Here is an 18,277-nt window from a genome sequence, read left to right as displayed (position 1 = left end):
CCGGCGGGATTAAAGCCCTCACATCGACACATCCGATTGAGTGTCTTCAGGACTACCTTGGTCTCAAGGGGTACAATCAAGAATCCAATTAATTAATTGAAAAATAACATTGTTAACATTTTTCAAATGGCAAGTTCTGTGCTTTAAAACTGGAATATGATAATGGGGGTGGGGGGGCTGTTGAGACTATCACTACCAGAATCATAAAGAACGAGGTGGGTTCTGCTTAAAGTTAAACGGTCCGGCTTGAAGTTTGATTATGATTATGCATGCCATAGAGACAAGCCCGTGAATTCACCTACTGCAGACAAAGGAAAGATAACTGCAGAAGAGAGGGCATTCATTACATGTCAGAGAGAAGAATCACTAATACACTTTAAAGATACAAATTAATTGCTACATGATTTGTGAAGAGTCCTGATGAAGCACGCTGAGGGCCTGATTCATGGATTTTTTTGCGGGGAATATCGGGACTTTGTGGGCCATTCTGCGCGCAAAACCGACTTTGCCTAACTTTTCTGTAGCTTGTTTAAACTTTGCGCTGGTCAGGCACGCCTCTGTGAGCAGTCGAGCACCTTGCGCGAAACTCCACGCAGAGTGTGGGACGGGCCTGCACACAGAATTAAATGGGGGAGAAACATGCATAATACATGAATAATACCATAGTACACACTGAATGAGGAAGAGCAAGGCGTAACGTGGACATGTCGAGTGGACGTGTCGAGTGAACAGCCTGCGCGAGGTAATACCACACCCAGCAATACGAGAAACCAAGCGTATTCATTGAACTGACCGCGCAACATCACGGTCGGGGAATCCGCATGTAGAGCTCCCGAGCACACCGCCATGTGAAAGCAGGCGGATGGTCCCATGCGCATAGGAATCACTGCGCAAAGGTAAGGTCCGATCGGGAATTTAGGGGTGCGTGCACGCAGTAAGGGTGCCAATTGCAGTCAGGGGTGCACATACACAGATTAACGGGGTGTAGCCATAGTTTACAGGGGTTCGCAAGCAGATTGAGCGGATATATAGCTGAGTTACGGAAAATGGTACGCATGTTGTCCGGCTGCTGTCTGCAGTTACAGGGGACCCCACGCAGGATTCCCGGGGTGCATGAGTTTGGGGCCGAGGAGTCCGCAAAGGTAAGTGTGTGTGGCTGGATTTGCTTTGTGTGGGGGTGTGTTGAGGGCGTTCCGGCCGCGACTTGTGCATAGGGTTACTTAGCGGGATTCATTCCATGAATACGCAGCATGCACACAAAATGTTCTGCGTGTAGGGATGCGCAAAGCCGTTCTCGGCACAGGGACTTTGCAGGATCAATGCACACTTTTCCATGAATCGGGCCCTTAGTGCGAAACACAAATAAAGTAAATTCCGATTCATAGTAACGACATCATACCAATTGACAGTGTTTCACATAAAACTGTTTGCAGCTCACCAATTGACAGTGTTTCACATAAAACTGTTTGCAGCTCAGGAATTGGGCCTTAATGGAAATCCGGCAAAGTTTGTCTTGCCAAAGTGCTGACAGAACTCTGAGACCCAGGGGCTTGCCCAAGAAACTCCCGGATCTCTTCCGAAGCTGAGTCTCACACAAAAGACAGGCACGCGCCTGAGACGAATGCAGAAACAGATAATGCCTCACAGCCTGTTCAAAAGCTCAGTAAAATTGAATATGTCTTGCAATGTAAAGACTTTTTTTGTTAGGGTGAGAATTTTTGACCAATAGAAAAAGAAGAGTCCCACTTACATTACTCGTTCAAAAGAGTTTCTTGCTGAATCAGTATTACAGACATGTTTGAAATTTAAAATTGTGGAAATGGGCGCTAAAGAGTTTACGCCCTAATCTCTGCCACTTTCCAAAACCAGAGGGAGTCTGTTTTCAATGAGCCCAATATGGCTAAATTGCATTTGCCCCATTTTGCCGTGCAATGCCTCCTTTTCTCAGATAGACTGTGTAGTGTCAGTTGCAGTGCAGTCGCCTCTTTGACTTGAAACAGGATTGCAGTGGTTTCGGTATTGACAAAAGGGCAAGCAATGAATGGCAGAGGATTGTCTCTGTGGTCTGGCACAAGGTTCCGGTACCATAGGCAGGGGCGGACTGGGAAGTGGGGCAAAGGGGCAATTTAAAACAAAAAGTGTCTAAACTAAAGACACTCCCGTCCCCTGCACACCTTACAAGCTGAAATAAATCAGTCAAATTTCATAACATTTGCACTTTTATATAAAGAAAGAATTGTCAATTTAGAACATAGGTAACAAAATATCTTCATAAAAGTACAGAAAAAAAGGTATCAACTGACTTCCAATATGGCCAGCATGAAAAACAAATCAAACCAGACAAAGAAATAAGCTCCCAATTTTGAACTGCAGCTTCAAGCTCTACGCGTTTCGGGGACTATCCCCTTCTTCAGGAGCAAAAATATCTGCAAGTATAGATATATATACAATTAGAGGACATCTCACATATCATTAAAAGTTTGGACACACTAAACACATTAAATAAAGAGAATACATTAAATAATTATGTACACATAAATCCAACCACAATTCTACATAACATACACAAGTGGTTGTATATTCACAGTGGTACAACTGGTATGGCTCCAAATGTAAATCTCAAAATGCATTAAAACCTAAAACACTTATTCATATGTACCTCACAGTGGGAATGTTGTCAAAGAAAATAAAGTCTCTGTCTGTGCATCTGTCTGTGCACGACGTACACAGAACCAGGATCCCTGCGAATACTCCTGCCGTCCTCAACAAGTGAAATGTGATTGCCGAACTCTGGAATACCAAAGCATATCTATCAGCTCCAATTACCCTTAGTTAAATCACCAAACCTTAATGACTAAACAACTAGTTCAAAAAACACCTATTACTCATTGGCAACTAATCTGTGCAGCTCAACGATCACCAAAATCCACAACCTTGTGCCACCACCTCATCTTTGTGCCAACACATCAACTTAACACAGAAAGTTAAAAAGCCCAAATCCTCAAAGAAAACCCAAAATTTAAATTGTGCAACTCTTCCAACATATATTATTTACCTAAGGCAAATCAATTGCCAATCCAATCCAAATTCAGGACTTCCAGTACCCCGCATCCAATGTAAAGCATCCTGCTGATTATAGAAATGTATAATGCAACTAAAAAACAAACACAAAATATACCATTTACAAACTAACATCACCTTTCCAATACAAACATAAATAAATATAAACACATCCACACAGCTTAAACTTACTTCCAGAAGCGCACCTCTTCACCTCAGATTCAACGGCTCCTCTCCAATTCACACGTAACAGATCCCAACCCACAACACACTTCCTGGCTCATTTTATACTGTTTCCTGGTAGTCACATGATAAAGTCACGTGACCCGCCGGCACTGAATACTAAAAGAATACACAAAGCTCCCTGCAACCTGCCAAATACACAGGTAATGCTAACTAAGCACACAGGTACTGAGTGAGTAAATCAAACAAAATAAAAAAGACACCAAAGATGAATGTGTGTGTATTTAAAAAGGAGATAGACATAGAAGAAAGACTGCATTTTTGAAAAAATTAAAAAAATAATAAATAAGTGCCTTAAAACTATTGCTGTCCATCAACCATACTTAACTACGCGGCAAATTCAGAAATAACCAAGTAAACTAGTTATGTACTAATTACCCAAACCCAATAACTACTATTCCATACACCTCTACTGGAACAACCAGTATGTAACCCCCCGGAAAACACAGATCCCTCCATGTGACCTCAAACTCATATCAATTTATGCATTATGAACTACGCGGCAAATTCAAAAATAACCAAGTAAACTAGTTATGTACTCATTACACAAACCCAATAACTACTCTTCCATACACCTCTAATGGAACAACCAGTATGTAACACCCGGAAAACACAAATCACTCCATGTGACCTCAAACACATATAAATGTATGCATTATGAACAACTTAAACCATTCACCAACCATACCTTGACACCTACACAAAACAATTCAAAGAGAACTCTTCATTGAGCCCTCTTGGAGATAAAGTCCCCAAGAGGTCAATCCAAAACATCTTTCTCTGGGCTAATATTCTCAAAAAGTGGGGCAAAGGGGCAATTCCCACACAGGCTGGCTAGATTTTAGCTCCCAATGGCAGAGATTCAAAATGTAAAAATAAATAATTGAAAAAAGTAAAATCCTTCAGAATCCAGCCTGCCTCAAAGGAACCGACTGCAGCAAGGCCTCCTCAGCTTCTATTTTGATGGATAAGACACGCATCTTGGTTTCAGCAATGATGCAGATGTGCCTGGGCAATCACCAGATGTGGGCCTCCACATTGGGTGAGTGAGAGGAGAAGAGGGGCATGTTAATGCTGCCCGCTGGTAAGGATTTTTGTAGATTCTTCACTTCAAGGCAATATTGTCAATCCTTCTTCTGAAACCTGCATTAGCATCCTACGGGATGGCGCTAGCCAATCAGGAAGCTTGGAATGCAGTAGCCTGAATGCAGAGCGTTTCCCGCCCAAAACACTATCTCACGACGCTCCCCTCGCAGCACGCGCCAGCAACCCCCCTACAGCCGTTCCCACTCGCCTCATTTGTAGATGCGAGCATCTGACATGTTAAGGCTTTGCCCCCCCCCCATTACCTTTTCAATCCACCTTACAGTTGCTGCACAGTCAAAGTCCCCTTTCTCCGCTGATGACATCACGCCCATCAACACAGTAATCTGACTTCTGAAATGGGGAGCTTGCCGCCCAGATCTAAAAGGCACACTTTCTTTTCTTTTTTTCTGCACCCGCTTCGGTTCGCCGGGTGCTAATGACGATATTACTAGCGGCGACGGGCCGACCCTGTCGGTAATAGCACTACCGCCTGCGTTAAGGAACCCTTGCTTTGTTTGTACCTTTCACTTGGGCAGCATGCCTCTACAGGCAGGGTTACCGAAGCATTTTGGTAGTTGTAGTCTTGCTTTTGATAGTTGCAGCCCTACTGTCGATTACAGCGTACTGAATGATTCGTAGACTTACAAAGCCCTCTTTTATAACTTTCCCGCAAACACAATACTATGACGGTTTCTTATATAGTAGCGCTATATGCTGACTATGCATTGATTCAAAGCGCTGTAGGTGTACCTGGTTACAAACACTAACCAGTGGGCAAATCTCCTGGGACAAGAATGTCTTCTGAATGTATTCCAAAGGCCCACGACCGTACCAAGCTCCAGTGACTGGGCGGGGGTATGAGTGGGGGTGGCCTGAGGGCCTTATGCATCGTCTACCACGATGGAAAGTGTGTTCATGGGTCTTGGCACACGGGCTACTCTGCGCCTTTTCCCAGTAAACTGGACGCCTGTTGTTCAACAGTGAAGCTCTGTATTTTCCAGAAATGCAGTGGGTCAAGGCTTCCTCGTGATGCGGTTGGGAGGAGGGGAAAGCGGGCGAAGTCCAGAGCACTGCGATGCGAGGGCGGCCGTAGGCACAGACTCTCGGCGCGCCAGACGAAAAAGCAGGCCGCCGAACTTGGCCGGCCCTCCTGCCCTGCAAATAGAGCGGGCCCGGCTCCCGCGCGCCGCGGCGGCAGAGCACGCGTGTAGCCAAAGATTAGAGGTGCCGCCTGCGGTGGGCAGTGCCTGTCAGGTGAGTTCGCCTGGATGCCCCGATTATTGATTGGCATTACTCATCTGCCAGTGCCCTGTGGATTGAGGCTGGCAGTCTGAATTCATCTTGCTGGAATGCAGCGCTGCTCTGGACATTGTGCCTCAGTTGGGTTAAGTCGTGCATTTTAATTGTGTTTAATGCAGTCAGCGGTGTGGCGAAAGACAAAATGTGTGAACATGTCTCCAAAATGCACACCCAAATTTGTGTTGCTATCTTCAGCGTGGCTTATACATTAAATAGGTCTGGGTATGAGATTGTTCCTCCTTAAATAGCGCTGCATGCAGGACTCCCTCCACTTCTAAGCGCTGTAATAATAGGTGGTATACCCAATTTATTGGTACTCCATTTTTTTATCTCAGAAAAATGAAGGGCCGAGTCGGCCCTGCTAAGATTCTAACTTTGGAAGTGCAGTGGCCACATGCCACTGGCAAGTGCTTTTAACCAGTCAGCTGTCATTTTAATATGCCATTTTTAAAGGCATCAGATTGTTAGTAAAACATGTTCATAGTTCAGATCAGAGATGTTCGCCGCTCTCCGGAATGGTGGCCTTCACGCTATTTCTTGCTCTACATGTGGAAATGCTCGGCCAACACGGAACAAGCTTACTGCGAAGCGCCGGGGACTTTGGCCTTAAACTTTTCATAAAAGTGAAGTGTGCTGACACCCCCGCAGCCTTCCGTTAAAAAAAAAAAAGAAAAGAAAAGGACCCTGTGGCGCCTGTTCCCGATCACGGAAGTGAAAGGGAACCGGCGCTGCAGGAACCCATCGTGAAGATGAAGGTAAGTGAGGTTTGTTTTTGTTGGGGGTGTGCTGACGGTTTGGATGAGGGGGTGTTGTGGGTGTGTTGTGTGTGTGGGTGTGAGTATGTAAGTGTGTTCGCATGAGAAAGGTGCAAACTTTTGGTAGTTCGCAACTTTTTCATGCAAACGTTTCTGCCGCGGTAGTTTCTGCCGCAGCCAAATCACTTAGATTCATTGCACACATCAGCACACACAACGTAACTCTGTCTTTCACCACTTATCCTTCATACCACTCCTCATTACCACTGCCTTGTTGCTCCCCAAAAATGGCAGAAGCTGCCCTTTATAAGAACCATTTACATTGCATTATGTTATCTAAAACGAAATTGCAACCCGCCCATACCACAAAACCAACACTGATGACGAGAGGGGACATTCCTTTATTTGAATGTGTGTTCAGTTCTGGCCCTCTCCAGATGATTTCGCAGCACCAAATAAGGTTCCATAGAAGTTAGAACATTATTCCAGGATAGGATAGAAAGGAGAGAGCAGGGGGAAGGGGTGGGAGGACGGGCTAGATTACGTGTGGGGAAACAGGTATGTTTTGAGGCACTTTTGGAAAGTGGTGATGACAGTGCAGTGTGGATGTGAAGTGGTAGGGTGTTCCATGCAACATGAAACATCTGTGTAACTGACACTGAGCAAAGACTTTCTCTTGAAGCATACTTGGGAATCTAGTAGGGGTTGCAATAGTCCCACCAGCATTTGGGTTTCTGCTCTGCTGTCCATTTCTACTTGGATTGTATACTGCACAGGGCGAGGTGAAGGGACTCCTCTGCACGCCTTTCTCCGCCAAATTCCGTTTCTGTGTTGTCTCTTTTAATGCTGTCAGGACACACAGGAAAGCCGCTGTGGTGAGTCCAGAATGCATCCACCCACTCTATCCATAACCCGCGCCTAAATGGAGCGTGGGAAGGAGGACGCGCATCGCTCCCTGTTCACAAACCACTTCTCCGTTCCCCAGTCCTACCCTAGACCGCAAGCTGCTTGCCTGCTTCCACAGAAGAGGTCAGTGCTGGTTCCTAATGTGAGTGTTTGGCAAAAGCTCTTCCTCAGTCATTACTTCAGGCTAAATCCCAAGAGAAACATGTACACAACATTGTTTCAGTTTGGATTCCCACTGCTTTTCCTTAATTAGGGTGGGAGCTTTTGCATTTCTGTGGGGCAGCGGGGCGCTGGCCCCTCTTTCATAATGTGTGTCCCGCTCTGAGGTTTACCCTCCCACAAGCAGCCGCAGGCCTGGCGCTGGGCACATGCAGCAAGAAACCGAGAGAAGCACCACATTGTGATGAGCTCCTTTCTTGTACCCTAAAAGAGGCTGAAACGCGTGGACATGTTAATGTGCGTGGCAGCATACTCCCCCCTGCCACAAGCCTTCCAGTATAGGGTTGTTTTGCTGACAGGAGGTTTTTCGATGTAAGGATAAAGGAATAGATGTCATTAATATAGAGTGGAATTAAGTACTGGGTGTCATCAGCCTAGTTGGTATACATTATTCTTTTAACATCAAGCAACTCGAGCAAGAGTTTGGTGCAGATCATATACAGTTATTAGGGTTCTCAGGATCCAAGGATGGCTTATTTAATAGTGGGGAAATCCATGCTTGCCTAATGCACCGTGGCATATCACTCAGCAAAAGATGTATTAATAAATGCCATAACGGAATCGGGGACGGTGCACAAGCCTTAACCACAAGTGCTCGGCACTCATCGCCTTTGCAAAAGGTGGGTTTGAGCTGGGCATTGATGTCTGAAACCTCCCCTTCTGATACCGATCTGAACTCGGAAGGTTTCCCCAAGTTATTCACAATAGAGGCAGCAATATCCAAATGTGTTGATGTACCTCCTGCGGTACTAGACTGCTTCTTAGCAATGTTGTCTCTGTACCTTTGTCATCATGGCATCATGAATCGCTGTACACCATGCCTTATCCTGCATTAGTTTTATAGTTAAAGGACATTTCTAGCTCCTTAATCATTTTGAGTAACTCTCCATTATTTGAACATACATTGTTAACCCTAATGTCATATTCTGTTTTCTTGGCTAATCTAACAGCAGACATATGTCTCTTAGATGACAAAGTATTCGCCTCATTCACCAGCATGGGGTCTGTCATGGATTCACATGCTCATGAATATTCCCCGTCATCAGGCTGGGAATCCTCGGTAAAAGAAATAATCTGTTTCAGTTTCGTTTCTGAACAGTCTTTCTCCTAATAACCAATCACTGGTCTCTGAGTCATATTGCCCCCACTCAATGACTGCCCTCTACCTAAGCCCCTCCTCACACAGCCATCTTCAGATTTTTACCGCCCGTTCAAGTGTTGGGAGTCCTCGTGCTTAGCTCTCGAGCATTTACTGCGAATTGCGTTTTTTCAAAGAGTTTACTCTTACTTTTTCGGTCAAATCGAGCCTCAAGCTCCACCGATTCTGCTTCCGATTAACAGGGACCCGTTTCGGAAATCTCTAAGCCCCTCAAGGGCGAATTTCCTTCGAATTTCACTTCTCGGAGGATTCCGGAAGATCTTTGAGGGCTACCCACCGTGGACATGTCTGAACACAAAGGAGACTCGAAGACCATTGGATCCAAGCTGTTTAGGATCTACTACAGAACGTCTTCAGGGAGGATGAGCACTCCCGGTGCCTCTACTGCCTGTACTCCGACAAGTCGCACGTGCAGGAGGAATGTGCATTCTGCAAGGACTTGTCCACCCGTACCATGACGGACCGTCGCAAACGGCTCGCTGACTGGCTGGAGGCGAAAAGCTCGGCGGCAGGTGAGCCCAAGAAGAAGTCTGGGCGGTCTTCTAAGTCCTTTGAGGGCGCTCCGGCGACGGGGGCCCAACATAAGGCAAAGCACCGTGAGCCAGTGGGCACCGGGAGCACCGTTGGTACGGGCTCCGCAGCTGCCAGGCCGGATGCAGCATTGCCGACGCCGTCAACCACAAGCCAGCGCTCCGGCTTGATGAAGAGGAAGTCAGAAAATCCGGGTAAGCTTCGGGTGAAAACCCCAGTCGACCCTGATGAAGAAAGCCAAGGGGGAGTGAGGCGGTGACCCAAAGGTCGTGAAGGCCCAGATTCACCTGGCTAAGACTTCGATTGAGGAAGTGGCAGCGTCCCTGGCGAAACCCGCAGATGCGGCCCCAGCAGAGACAACCTCAAAGCCAAGAGTTTCCCTGAATCGCCTTTCCTGCCCATCAAAAATACCCCAGTGAAACCCCTGGCCAAGAAGAAGGGGGGGCACAATAGTCCTACCGGACTCAGATATCTCCTCCGAGGATGAGCTGGCGGGCCTCAAGTCAGTCTTGGACAAGAGATTCGTCAAGCTCATGTCCTATGGGAAGGACCCCGACGAGGCGGAGGTGGAGAGTGACGGGGGAACCAATGAGGAACGGCAGATCGACGAGGAACCGGAGGACACCACACCGCTGCCGATACTCCCGTCGCAACCGCTGCAACCACCGACAGACAGATCGGAGGACATCTTTCTAGCCCTGCACACCCTGTGTTCAGAAATAAGAACAAGGATGCCTTTGCCTCTGGCGGACGATCCATTGGCGCCGGGACCGTCGGGAAACCCTTTGCCCAAGCGGAGGCGAGTCCATCCGCCCCCAACCTTCCTTCCTTCACCTCCATCCCCTCCTCCGAGGGACGAGACGGAGACGGTGATGACGGGGACGGACGACGGTGCCGACGACGGAGCAGATCTCCCGTCGCCTCCACCCCGGGCTTCTACTCCCGATGAAATTGGCTCATTTCACGCCATGATCGCTAGGGCCTCAGAGCTTTTTCAGCTATGCCCCGAGGAGCAGAAGAAGGAGGGATTCCTATATCAGCGACGAGAGGCCAAGAGGAAGACCGTGCTCCCGGTCCCGCTGTTGGACGACATCTGGGACGAGGGTCTGGCCCTCCTGAAGAACCCATCCCCAGCCTCGGCAAAGGGAGATCGGTACGAGAAGAAGTACCGGGTCCAAGACTCAGCACCAATGTGCCTCAGAGCACAGCTGTCCAAGGAAGCGCAGGACCTATGGCACTGAGCCATCGCTCAAAGAATGTTCCTGGTACCCTTTCATCTGGCAGGAATGAAGAACGCTGTTGCCGACTCACTCATCAGGGAGCTGCGCTCTTGCCACGTGTGGGAACATCGGCAGGATCAGGTGGACCTACTGTTTCAACAATGGGGCAATCCCCAGATCGATCTGTGTGCGACGGCGACGAACACCAAGTGCCAGAGGTTCGCCAGCAGGTTTCCCCAGTCGGGGAGCATGGGGGATGCGTTCTCATTCCCCTGGGATGGCCTGTTTCTCTATGCGTTCCCACCATTGCCGTTGCTCCTATGACTCATCAGTCAACTCAGACGGTCCTGGTGCAGGATGATCCTCGCCGCACCGGTGTGGTCGAGGCTGATATGGTACCCGGACCTTCTGGACTTGTCAGCGCCCCCTCCAGTCAAGCTTCCGGCGGACGCAGATATTCTCGCCAGAGAAGGAGGTGCGATCCTGCACCATGACCCGTTGTCGCTGAACCTGCAGGGCTGGCTCCTGCAGCACTAGGGTTTGGTGGATACGAGATCCCGGCAGACTGCAAGGAGGTGCTTGCCAAGGCCAGGGCTTCTTCGACTCAAGTGCTATGGAGATAAATGGAAGAGGTTCACCATCTGGTGCCGTGCACAGAAGATAAACCCTCTACGGATTACGGCCCCTCAAGTGCTGTCGCTGGCCAAGGCGGGGCTGGCACACGCCTCTATCAAGATCCATCTGGCGGCTATCTCCCACTACACCAGAACTCCGGGGCGATCGTCGCTGTGGACACATCGCCTAGATAAGGAGTTCATGAAAGGACTTTTATGCTTGTTCCCGCCGGTTAAGGCTCCGGCCCCGGCATGGGAGCTCAATGTGGTGCTGACTAGGATCATGGGTCCCCCGTTCAAGCCTTTGCATTCGGCAGCTCTGAAATTCCTGTTGTGGAAGTTGGCTTTCCTGGTGGCCATGCACGGCGAGTGAGAGAGATCCAGGCCCTCTCCTGTAAGCCTCCGTACTTGACTTTCGATTCCTCCTTCATGCCCAAGGTGCCGTCGGACTTCCATCTCAACGAGCCCTTGGTGTTACCTGTTTTTTCCCATCGCCTTTGTTGGTGGCTGAGAGGACTTTGCACTTGCTGGATGTGGCTAGAGCGCTGAAGTTCTACGTGGACCGCACAAAGAGTTTTCGGAAGACGCCACAGCTGTTTGTGAACTTTGGCCCTGTGAACCAGGGGAAGGCCCTCTCAAAAGCCTCCATTTCCAGGTGGTTCTCCGGCTGCATCACACAGTGTCACCGGTTGGCAAACCAACCGTTGCCTGGCGGTCCGAGCGTCCTTTCGACCAGAGGGATCACTGCAACTACAGCGTTCCTGTCTGGTTTGCCCCTGCTGGACTTCTGCAGGGCTGCTACGTGGAGGCCGACGCACACCTTCACGAGATTCTACTGCGTCGACCGGGATTCCAGGGAGGAGTCCAGAGCCGGCCAAGCAGTGCTGTGCAACCTGTTCGCTTGAAGGTGAGCCTGGTAAGGAGGTAACAGATGCTTAATGTTGAGTTGTTGAAATGCTTAATGTTGAGCCTTGCCACCTTGCGTGGTTGTGCATGTATACTGCTATGTATTCTTGTATTCATGAGCATGTGAATCCATGCCAGACCCCATGCTGGAGAAGGAACAAGTTACTTACCTGTAACTGTTGTTCTCCAGCATGGGTCTGGCATGGATTCACATGCGAACCCTCCCGCCTACCCCTCTGCAGCTCTTTTCTTGGTCCTACTGCCACTTTAACGTGCTACCAAATCTGAAGATGGCTGACTGAGGAGAGGCTTAGGTAGAGGGCAGTCATTGGCTGGTGGCAATATGACCCAGAGACCAGTGATTGGTTATTAGGAGAAAGACAGTTCAGAAACGAAACTGAAACTGATTTTTTCTTTTATCGAGGATTCCCAGCCTGACGACGGGGAATATTCATGAGCATGTGAATCCATGCCAGACCCATGCTGGAGAACAACAGTTACAAGTAAGTAACTTGTTCCTTATTCTCGATAGACTTACATTTGAGCCAGGTACTAGACTTACCGCTTGGCAATTTTTACCCTTTGTATTTCAGAGGAGTACCAAGATTTGGAATTCCTTTTTAGTACATGAAACGTTTTCAAGAGGGAAAACTGTTCCACTGCCTTAGCCAATGATGTTTGGCATGCGCCGGCTAGATCATCGGCTCTCTCATAGTCGGCTCAGTTGTATGAGAAGGGAAGCAATGAGAGATGTAATGGCTTCAGGGGTGAGTTTACGAGCATTCCTGGACGTGATAGTAGCTTTTTCAGGTCTATATTTGTCTATATTTTTTTTATGTAATAGATACAGTCAAAGGACATTTTCTTTGGGTAAATCCAATATTTGTTTTTTGATTGTAAGTAGGCTTGCATATATTTCTATATTTATCCATGATAGATGGATAGACAGGTAGACAGATATAGCTACATATGCATATACATATAAATGTATAGATTATGTGTATGCACACTCAAATTTGTGCTTCATTTTTATCAATGTAGGATATTGCTTCCACTATTATGGGTACCGCCCCACCCCCACACTTTTGCCTGTGGTCCCCTTTGGACCACCCAAAATATGATTCTAGTGGGTGGGAGGTTCATTTTTCCCTTAATCGCCTCCTTTCTGAAACAAGGCTAGGGAACCTGGTGCCCATACTTCCTAACTCGCCCTCTTTTTGTATTTTGGTGGTTTGCCATTGTTTCCCTAATTTTTATTTATTTGTGTTAATGGTGTCGGTTAATCGACTGCCCCATTTCTATTGGACTTCCTCCTGGCAGAACACAATGGCGTGGTGTTTACTTCGAAAAATAGCATACACACATTTCTACAGTGTTTTTATGTGAAGATTTCTGTAGGGTAATCGTTTTACTGGTGAAAATAACCTGGAATGCCCTAATAAGACGAGCTGGCACCCCTTGGGCGGTGCCCTGTTCTCCTGGGCCCCATAAAGTGGTTCTGAGTTGTTTGGGGTCCGGCTTCTTTCACGCCAAAGCTGTGCTTAGAATATTGGGGGCTTGTTCAGATTCCGTTGTACCCAGTTTTGGCATAGGGGCAGATTTTTCCGTATCCGCAATGCAGCCAAAAATGTCTCACCATATCTTGGGAAACACATTTGTACTCTTCCTTTATTTCTAGTGCGTTCAGACTCCTCTAAACAGTGCCGGGCAGTGATGCAATCCACTACCATCAGGATCAGGGTTTAGACACCCACAGACCCACAAGAACACTCGAGTGTCTGGCTAGGAGCTCTGTGAATAGACCCGTTAAGACTGTACTCTGCACGGAATCAGGAATATTTACAGTTTTTTCGGTTTGCACATTTTATACTTTGCTTGCAACATTATAGGACGGAATCGCTCCCCCTTTCGTTATTTTCCAGGTATTCATGATTAATCAAATGTTTATGTTGGGGTGGAGGTGAAAATAATTGCCCCCCTCTACGATTGGAACTTCCAGTAATGCTTTTCCACGTGGCCTCTTCACAAGAGAACCGCGTCGCTAAAATCATTTTGGCTTAATGCCTGCCTATTGCATAATAGCCAGGCATCAACCCCGAAAAATCCGACAGCTCTGCGTCTGCTTGTGTTTAATGCAACCATGCATTCCTGTAGCCCTGAAATAGGTGTACTGACAAGCAGGCAGTGGTAGAAGTGTACTAAAAAAGTAGTGGAGCTGTGACTCCGTCTGGGGACAGATTAGGAAGGAAGGCAGCAACTGTGCAACACATTTTTCAAAGGGTGCGGTAATGCTGGTTGACAGCCAATTGAGTTGAAACAGATTTCACTTCAGCTGTAACTGATATCCGGTGGCAAAGTGGAAAAGTGTGCCTTAACTTCACAAAGAACAGTTCCGGAATGGTGAAAATGGTTGCAAAAAGTAGTAGAGCGTTAACAGTAAAAAATAAAAGTAGTGTAACACCGCTCCCGACTGTTCCCGCTCACTTCGACCACTGCAAGCAGCCCCTCTGAAGGTAGGGCTTTCTCTACGACTAGGCCCACCTGCTTTGCAAGAGTGAACAATTGGCCAATTTTGAGCGAAGAACCAAAAATGGCAAGACTTTGATGCCCCATTTGCGCCTGTCTCCTTGCCAGTAGGGGGTGGGGCAGTTTCATGTCATCTGCACATTAGTTCTTTTTGAATCAGCCCTTGACGTTGCTGCCCTCTTTAGTCATTTCAGTAGTGACTAGCGTTTCCACTCTGCGCATGCCCAGCAGCTCAGCTGAGGGCTTAACTTGCACCTATACTGTTTCCATGGCGGCAGGCTGAGGGCCCCACCTTGGTTCTACCCGCAAATATACATTTTAGAAATATTGACTATCAAAAACATTCAAGAAAATATGTAACAAACATTTTGTTACTAGATTTTTGAAAATCTCAAAACATGAAGAATGAGGACTCCCTGGGAATCAACAATACACATTTGCGACACTGCCAACTTCATCCACCCCCCAACCTCCACCCCACCTTAGCTTCCAGGGCACTTAGCATTAACTTTTGCCCCCAACCTTTTGACTGGGAAAATACATGTATCCCACAGTCTGCCTTCCACTCCACAGACAAGAAAGCTGGCGTGGAGCAGCCTACTACCATCCAACTGATGGAACGCTACTCTCCTCCAAATTGCAACGCGTGTAGGTGGTTTGTGTCTGATGCATGTATGAGCATAGGTATATTTTACATACCGTGCAACGTTGCCTTCTGGGTGACTCAAAGCTTTTAGGTATGGTTTATAGTTTTAAGGTCACTTATAAGCAGTGGCGTCGCCAGGAATCAAATTTAGGAGTGGCACAGAGGGGGCCAAAGACAAAAGTAGGGCGGGCACAGACAAACGTAGGGGGAGAACATGGTCGTCTTAGGTAGGGGAGGTGGAAGGGGGGCCAGAGGGTTTCACGGGGCCCCCGGCCCCCCAGACCACCCCCCTAGCGACACCACTGCTTATAAGCCTAACCTTTTGCATTGGTGTACGGAAAGGAAGGCTATGGGGTATAAGGAGAAGAGACACAAATCATGTTGGTTTGGTTTGGCGTTTTAACAACCCTTTGCCCACTGCTGGCCAAGCTAATCCATATGGCCATTCCAACCCCCAGCACACCTCTCTGGGATCTCTTTAAGGTAGCGCTACCATGCAGTAACATGAACACTTTTGCTGTACAGGGCATGCCAGTGTTTCTTCTTAGCAGTCTTGTAAGAGTTAATGGCTTGATCACCTCTGTTAATGAGCTTCTGGCGCAATACAACATGTCTGCCTTAATCAAGTGTACCTCCAGCCACTTGATTTATAAGCAATATGTGAGCCCCCGCATCTGTTCTTTGCACTGAAGCCCTGTTTATGAACAGATATTGGGAAAGCAAACACTGTTGGCTTGTGCATAGGTAACAAGTATTCATTTGCCAGACACTGACATCATATGCCCAGGTACTCATACCATTTTCCAGTTGTTGTCATCTTATCACCAGATAGCAAAATTATGACAGTGCCAGGTAAAATGCCTATTAAGTGCCTACACAAAAATTAAAAATGTTGGCTTTGTTGGTGTGTGTTGTTCTTGTTAGTTGGCGACTCCAACGATGGCAAGCACCTGTATATTGCATCGAAATGGAGTTAGGGATGCATGCATTAAAAAAGCACGTCTGAAGCTGACATAGGTAAATGCGAGTCAGATAAAGTGCTTCTAGAAGGTAGGGAGGGCACCAGGTGTCCCTTTAGATCATGCTGGAAACAACCTCATGCAGGCGAATAGAATTCTTGAGGTCAAAGTAACGGCAGGCAGGTTGGTGTAAGAAGTACTTGAAAAGATGTTTTTTTTAACTGAAAGGGCTATCTGGGGGGGGGCAAGAGGGCCCAATCCATAGTCCCACAAGAAATCTGAAATGTGTTAATATTAAAATACTATTGTGTGATTGGCACAAACAACCAAACACATAAAATGGAAATCTTGCCTTAAAAAGAATCCGTAAAGACACAAAAAATATTTAGGGACTAGGTTCATCCTATGCTAAGAATTAACCGAGAGGGGGAATCCTGGCTAACGCGTACGTTTTGGAAATTAAAAATAGATTGGTGTGCCTGTAATAGGCAAAGGGCACACCCCGTAAAATACAGGAGCCAGGAGCAAAGGCGAGGCTCAGATATGAATTTAAGAGAAGGGAATTTTTAGAGCTGGAGCTAAGACTGACCAATTGGGAAAGATCTAAAACCTGCAGCGAGAAGACTTACTGTATCGCTGGAGCGGCTCCTGTGGTGTTGCCCGGGTGATGCACCATTGGAGGTCAAGGCCTGGAAGGTAACTGACAAAGATTTGCAGTTAGGAAAGGTCTGAGATGGTGCAGCGTGTTTGCAGAAAGAGTTTGTTGCAGGTAGAAGCCGCGATGAGGAAAGTAAACCAGTCAACTCACAAGTATTTGATGAAGACTTGATTTTAAGCAAGCACCAAAAACATCTTCGGTGCGATATCACCCTTACCCATGATGTGTACAAGAGGGAAAGTTAGATCATATATGTGAAGAAATTTACTTAGAAAATATAGATTTAGAATTTTGAATGACACATGTTTCTGGCAAGAAATAGTCAAATATGTTTCGGTCTTAAATGTGCCTGAATCCTCAAACCTGCATTAAATCTGCAGTGAGTAATAATGTCATGCGTTGAGGTCAGCAGGTCATGGTTGGGGTGCATTGCAGGAGTGGTTGGAGAACACACTAGGAATATTGAGGTGGAAAGGGTTAAACCCTGCCTAGAGTTTGATCAGTAGAGCATGGTTGGCCTGCTTTTTAAACCCGGAAGTGGCTTTTCCTCTACCTTCAGAAACCCTTCCGAAAATCAGGTGATTTTAACTTAAACCTTGTTTTGCTTTTATGAACTGCGAGAAAGTGTCCGAGAGCAGCTTGTGTGAAAGTCGTTTCTCCAGAAGTGGAAGAGACTGGTGCACCCCCTGTCCCTTGCTCCACTCAGGCACCTGGTCTCTCCGGTAAGCCCCTGCAGACCTAAGTGGCCGAGGTTAGAGTCAGGCAGGACTGGCATCACAGACAGGGCTGGTGAGCCGATCTGACAGAACGCCTAGGCTGGGGACATTGCTTAAGCGAGCATTAAGTTCATGGCTTCCAGGAAATCAGCTGCGCTGCTGCCAAATCCTTCCCATTGTTTGAGGGAGACGAAGGGGGGCTTCATTGCCTGGCAGTGGGCAGCAATGGGCAGTTTGAGCCCTGCTTCTTCAGACATATGAACGGACTGTTTGTTGTGACGGCGCACTGTAGAAGATACATACACATAGAGCGTCTCCCCCGCTCTTTCTCCACTTCCGGTCTTAGAGCGCAGGAAATGTCATGTGACAAAACATCCTGTAGGACTAGCCATCCCATTACGTTGCATCATGGGTAGGAGCAGCGCAGCCGTGCCCCACATCTAGGCAGTGCGGGTATAGTTGAGCAGTCCCGCCATGGTAACTCTCCTTCCTGACAGTGCTATTATTTAGGGAAATCACAAATGCAGAGTGCAAAGGTCAGGATGTATGCAGCGATGGGGTTCAGCACTACGAAACTAATGCCGGTAGTCAACACAATTGCATGAAAAAACAGGTCCCCATTTTCCGCCCTGAACAGAGGGTGATTGTCCACAAATCTCAAGTTCCGGGTAGGGGCATTCCAAAGGTGGGCTGCCTGTCCTGAGAAAGCCCTGCCTCCCACCTGTTTTAGTCAGTATGACATGGGCGGGTGGGGGTGTCAGGAGTCTGCGATTG

The 18,277-nt window shown here is 47.5% G+C and overlaps 1 protein-coding gene across 6 annotated transcripts in view; it reads left to right on the top strand.

Annotated features, from left to right (window-relative positions):
* RXRA (retinoid X receptor alpha) overlaps window positions 1-18,277 on the top strand; it is a 594,089-nt gene that overhangs the window by 220,979 nt on the left and 354,833 nt on the right. Inside the window, exon 1 of one of the 6 annotated variants that reach the window (XM_069609609.1) lies at window positions 5,492-5,643. The exons of the other annotated variants lie outside the window; for them this stretch is intronic. The gene's annotated coding sequence lies outside the window, so the exon portion shown is untranslated. Of the gene's footprint in view, window positions 1-5,491; window positions 5,644-18,277 lie in introns of those variants that run through there. 6 annotated transcript variants of the gene reach the window in all.

The sequence above is a fragment of the Ambystoma mexicanum genome, chromosome 8 (genome assembly GCF_040938575.1).
Source record: "Ambystoma mexicanum isolate Mex_15411 chromosome 8, UKY_AmexF1_1, whole genome shotgun sequence".
NCBI classification, from domain to species: domain Eukaryota; kingdom Metazoa; phylum Chordata; class Amphibia; order Caudata; family Ambystomatidae; genus Ambystoma; species Ambystoma mexicanum.
This window is presented reverse-complemented; position numbering and strand designations above follow the sequence as displayed.